The following is a 6480-nucleotide window of genomic DNA, read 5'->3' as shown; positions in this document are numbered from 1 at the left end:
CATACCTCTCCAGCGAACGACCGACCTGCAGAAGCCCGATGATGCGATCGCCAGCAGATAAGGGAGTGGGAGGCATTGGAGGAGCAGGAGCCAGGGAGCAGAAAGAATCCATCTTTTTCCTCTTTGTAGAAATCCAACGTCTTGGTCCGTTCTTCTGTTACGTGTAGCTGGTGGAAGGATGAGGCAGATATGGATTTCCACAATTATAGACAATACTTTAATCAACACGAGCAAGGAGTAACCAAACATACACTTAACATAGACAGAGAATGGACAAGGGGGCCTGTTGCACCAGCTGTGCGCAAGTTACAACGTAGACTAGTTTTGACGTAAGTTACAACTTATGCACTACTAAATATTTTTGTGTTGCACCATTAAACTTAGTTGAAGCGTAACTCTACGTATACACTAAATATTTACGGAAGCCTCCTATCAGGAGTAACGGTTGGAATAAAATAGCAGACTGACTGAACTGCATCAATAAGCTCTTTTTACCTGACAGACTTCATTCTTTACACATATATGATGCTGCTGACATTTACACTCTCTTTACATTTTAAGAGAGAGAACATCATGTGAAAAGATTACTTTGTTAGACACTCTTCAACACGAACCTGTTAAACAGCGCGCCGTTGTGTGCATCGGTCCTATCACTCCGTGTTGTGCATGTCAAATAAAATCAGTCATAATCAATAAATGTAATTTCTTATGTTTTTGTTGTTGTTGTTGTTTCAGTATTTATTTATTGATCCTTATTAATTTAGTTTCAAATACAGTTTCTGAATGTTATTTACATATAAAAACATTTATGATTAAGTAGTAGGCTATTATATTAATGGGAACTTATTTTTACTGTTAGCTACGTGAGGCAAAATAAGTCAGAATGAAGGATAAACTGAAATTCACGGAATTTCAACAACTTCTGCTCCTGTATTTGAAGGATAACTGAAGGTAAACGTCATATTATGCGACTGCGCATTACTTTACGGAGACCTTACGAGCTACTAGCTACTGCCTTAAGAACAAATGGTGCAACCGAATAAAGTACAGAGTTAGTTACAAACTAGCTAGTAGTTACTAAGCCACTAGTGTGGACTTTACGTTCCAATTTAAGAAGGAACTTACGAACGGCTGGTGCAACCCTACCAAGGAGTGCAGGGAGTGAGTGCAATATATGGGGAGTGCTGACAATAGAGTCCAGGTGCAGGTGATGAGTGCTGATGAGGAGCAGACGAGGGAAGTGAGTGCAGGTGTGGAGAACAGGAGGATGATGGGAAATGGAGTCCAGGGGAACAAGAGATCCGTGACAACTGTTAGACTTAGCTGAAAAATATAAAGCACTATTTATTTCATTTGTATCTTTGTTCTATATTTATCTATGCTTATAATTTGTTCATTATTTTCTATGTGCATTCACTCACCTACAAAATCAACCCAATCCTCCTAGAATGATTACTTCTTTCTAAATAGAGCTATTTAAGTCATCTGGTGAATTTTTTTCATATCGCAATATATATTGCAGAATTTTTTTTTTTGCCAATATCGTGCAGCCCTAAACCAAATATTATTAAACTATTTCAATTATAATGTGCTATATTATGTGCTAACTAGTTTTGATTCGGTATTAACTTTGATGTGCGATGATCATAATGCTCTCCCACATATTTTGCTATTATAACTGCACTTATTTCCGTTGTTTGTATAAGTGGCAGTGGGTGGTAATATCAAGATGGTAGAAAACAAGTTTCTTGTCTGATAACGTTTCTTTAGTCATTCGGCCATCCTGCAGCCTAAACCACTGTAGGCACCCTAACACCTTGCAGTATCTGCAAAATAATTTTAACAATAAAAGGGATCATACAAATTAGCATGTTGTCTTTTTATTTAGTACTTTCCTGATGAAGCAGTTCATTCTGCAAGGTGTAAGTAAACTTTTGACCGCAACTGCATCACCTAAGATGAATTACCTCAGTCATCAGGACAACACTGTAGTAGAATCCTGGGAGAAGCTCCTTCACATTTCCCACAAACACCAGGATTCCAGTGACCATACCATCTTCACTGACACTGGCCTTTAAACATAGACATTTAAACATTTTTATAAATGTTATTATTCCTACTTTACAGGGAATTAAACATAACTTTATCAATTACACAAATAGATAACCCAAGACCCAAGCAAATTGAGCGGGCGTTCACACAGAATGCGTTTTGCTTTGAAAATAATGATATAATATCATTATAAATATATAATGATGAGATGGGGATTTGTAAGTGCACAGGTGAGAATTTATTACTTGCAAATAGAAAAGATTCAAAGTAATAAAAATGTAAAAAATAAAATTAAAATTTAAAAAAAGGCTCAGGTGATTCGGGTGTGACAACGATGCGTTTTAAAACGGAAAAGAGGATTGTCTCGCGGGCCCCCCCAAGTGTTCGGGGCCCTGGGCTGCAGCCCATGTTGCCCATTAGGATAACGCGGCCCTGGTAACATCACCTCATCAATACGGGTCTTTGATTCCACACAGCTTGCACTGTATCTCCATTGACAGATCTGTACTGATCTTACAAAATTAATATATAACTAGATAAGCACACACATATTACATATTACAAACACAAACAGTAATTGAACACCTCACTTTTCAAATGCAAAAGAAAAATAGATTATAAGCAGTTTTTCTAGAGGGGGTAATATATTGAACATTACTGGTGGTTATAATAGCGATTAGATGGATTAAATGTAAATGTCTTTGAATGTTACAAGATCAGATCTTTGAATTTAGTTCTGCAAATTTAACCTTAAATCATTTAAAATGATTTAAAAAGTCAGAGTTCAATTAAAATATTTTCGCACACGCAATCACATTCATATATAAGAAATTATTATAATGCAATCATAAATAAATTATAGTAAACATGAATAATTCACCTCCATATTGCGATTAAACTAAACAAGATAACTTACACTCTTAATGGCAATAAGAACTGTTAAGTTACGGTGAAAAAATAAAAATAAAGAGAGCTTATATCAAGATACTTACTTGCTTCTTTATTTGTAGTACACGTCTCATCCGTAGTCATCCAAACGTGCACTCCTTTGTTTTCTTCTTCTTTGATCAGCAAAGTCGACTCGCGCATCGCGATCACATAAAGATGGCTGAAAGTGCATTTTTCAAACTCTGGTGAAGTAGTGCGCCGTCATGACGTAGTATTTTGGCGCATGCGCATTAAACAAAAAGTTTATAGGCTATAATACGTGCATGATTTAATTTCTGTTCAAAATAATTGAAGTTTTGTAGTGTTAAGGGATTTTATAGAACACATGATATGCCATTGCCCCCTTGTGGTTAGGTAGGGGAAGAGGTAAATCAGGCACGGTAATAAAGTCATGCTTGGAGAGCACACGTTGGACATGTCTCTCTGTGTTTATTAGTTAAGTAAGAGCTACTACTTAACTCTACATGGTGTCAGAAGACTTCAGTTTCTCAAGTCGGGTAAACATGAGATGTGATTTTGCCGATTTAACTGGAGAGAACTCACGTTAACTTTAGTTTAGTTTCAAGTCTGAAGTTTAGCTAGCTTGCAAAACTAACGTGACTCGTAGTTAACGTTCGCGGTGAGAAGTAAAGAAAATGGAGTTTGATTTCACAAAGCCAGAAGAGTGGCCCAAGTGGATTCGAAGGTTTGAGAGATTCCGGATTGCATCGGGTCTAGAGCTACAGCCAGATGAAAACCAGGTGAACACTTTAATCTATACTATGGGGGACGAGGCGGAAGATATCGTGACTTCACTTCGTATGACGGAGGAGGAGGCAAGTGTGTACACCACTGTCAAAGAGAAGCTAGAAGGACATTTCGTGGTGAGGAGAAATGTTATTTTTGAGCGGGCCAAATTCAACCAGTGACAGCAGGAACAAGGAGAAACTGTGGACAGTTTTATCACGGCACTCCACTGCTTGTCAGAACACTGCGGCTATGGACAGCTGCATGAGGAAATGGTCCGTGACAGACTTGTTGTAGGCTTGCGTGATAAAAAGCTGTCGGAGCAACTGCAGCTGGATTCGGAGCTAACGCTGGAGAGAGCGGTGACGCACGCATCAGAGCGAAAGTGTGAGAAACTTTACAAGAGTACCTTTAAGGCAGAGACCACAGACGTGGACAGCATTCAAACAAAACACAAGTTTGACAAAGGCAAAGCAAGACAGCAGAAAATGCAGGCTGGAACAAATGATAAAAGCAGTTATCAGACACAGCCAGGTAACCAGACACGATGCATGTGGTGTGGTAGAACACCAGCACACAGCAAAAATCAGTGCCCAGCTAGAGAAGTAGCATGTAACCGGTGTCAGAAAAAGGGTCACTATGCAAAGGTGTGCAGGTCAGGGGCTCTCAACGAAGTTAACACAGCAGAGTCAGATGAGGAGGAAATAGCTTTCCTAGGCACAGTCAGTTCAGATGGTGAACCATGGCTAATCAACCTTAAAGTGAAATATAGCTGCGAGCAGCGATGGCGGGCCCAAGCCCGGTGGCACCGCCACCCCGGTGGCTTCAGGGCAACTGTGCACAGCGGGCAATAGGCACTTAAAACGGTTAAACATCAAAGGACTATGTCAAATTCACTCCACATTTACTGCACTACAAGGTGCCGCTATAGAGCCCCTCCTCCCTGCCCATTTTCAAAGGATTACATGTGCCAAGTTTTAACATTATTCTGATGAATTTTGAAGCAAATCAGGTAAAAATAAGAGGGTGATCTCAATGTATGCTGAAAGTGACACATTTTCTGCTTCCAGTTGGTGGCGCTATGACTTTGAATCACAATAGTCAAATCCATGTGATCAGCCTTGTACAACGAAGACTAAGCCAAAGTTTCATCAAAATCAATTAATGTATGCAGAAGTTATAACACTTTGTTTCCCTTTTCTTGCCATAAATTCGTTGCCTCGCCACGGCCAAACCGTTTGAGATATCCAAAATCCGTTTGCAATTAAACAACTTCAATGTGTTCGCAACAAGTTAAAAAAAGCTTGGTGTAAATTGGATAAACCCTGTAGGAGTAGTAGTATAAAATTCATAGCCTGTTTTTTCAAAAAATTAACATTCAAACCAAAATAGCTGACTTCCTGTTGGTCGGAGCTAATGAATGTAAATTAGAAAATTGTCCGGCTTGATGAGAATAATATGTGTACCGAGTTTGGTGACTGTAGGAAAAACTAACCCCCACTTTTGTCAAAAGGTGGCGCTACTGAGCCCCTCCACCACGCCCATTTCTATGGCTTTGTCCATGTCTACTGGTTGACAATATTGATGTGTGTGTCGAGTTTCATGCAATTTGAAGCATGTTAAGAGCCTCAAAAACACTCAAGAATATTATTACAGTTTGACCTGTTGCCATGGCAACAATATTTCAAATATCAAAAATCCTGTCATAGGTCTACATCTGCTGTGTATTGACATTACACTGATGAAGTTTGAAGCAAATCAGGTAAAAATAAGAGGGTGATCTCAAAGCATTTTAAAAGTGATACACTTCTTGCTGCCATTTGGTGGCGCTATAACTTTGACTCACAATAGTTACATCCATGTGATCAGACTACTACAACCAACACACTCCTGAAGTTTCATAAACATCAATCAATGTATGCAGAAGTTATAACACATTTCCTGTTTCCCTTTTCTCGCCATAAATTCGTTGCCTCGCCACGGCCAAACCGTTTGAGATATCCAAAATCCGTTTGCAATTAAACAACTTCAATGTGTTAGCAACAAGTTAAAAAAAGCTTGGTGTAAATTGGATAAATTCTGTAGGAGTAGTAGTATAAAATTCATAGCCTGTTTTTTTCAAAAAATTAACATTCAAACCAAAATAGCTGACTTCCTGTTGGTCGGAGCTAATGAATGTAAATTAGAAAATTGTCCGGCTTGATGAGAATAATATGTGTACCGAGTTTGGTGACTGTAGGAAAAACTAACCCCCCCACTTTTGTCAAAAGGTGGCGCTACTGAGCCCCTCCACCACGCCCATTTCTATGGCTTTGTCCATGTCTACTGGTTGACAATATTGATGTGTGTGTCGAGTTTCATGCAATTTGAAGCATGTTAAGAGCCTCAAAAACACTCAAGAATATTATTACAGTTTGACCTGTTGCCATGGCAACAATATTTCAAATATCAAAAATCCTGTCATAGGTCTACATCTGCTGTGTATTGACATTACACTGATGAAGTTTGAAGCAAATCAGGTAAAAATAAGAGGGTGATCTCAAAACATTTCAAAAAGTGATACACTTCCTGCTGCCAGTTGGTGGCGCTATAACTTTGACTCACAATAGTCACATCCATGTGATCAGACTCCTATAACGAACACACTCGTGAAGTTTCATAAAGATCAAAATATGTATTAAGACGTTATAACACATTTCCTGTTTCCTTTTTCTCGCCATAAATTCGTTGCCTCGCCACGGCCAAACCGTTCGA

Source organism: Chanodichthys erythropterus, chromosome 4, assembly GCF_024489055.1.
Source record: "Chanodichthys erythropterus isolate Z2021 chromosome 4, ASM2448905v1, whole genome shotgun sequence".
In the NCBI taxonomy this organism is placed as follows: domain Eukaryota; kingdom Metazoa; phylum Chordata; class Actinopteri; order Cypriniformes; family Xenocyprididae; genus Chanodichthys; species Chanodichthys erythropterus.
The sequence above is the reverse complement of the archived record's forward strand: the minus strand, read 5'-3'. Positions refer to the sequence as shown.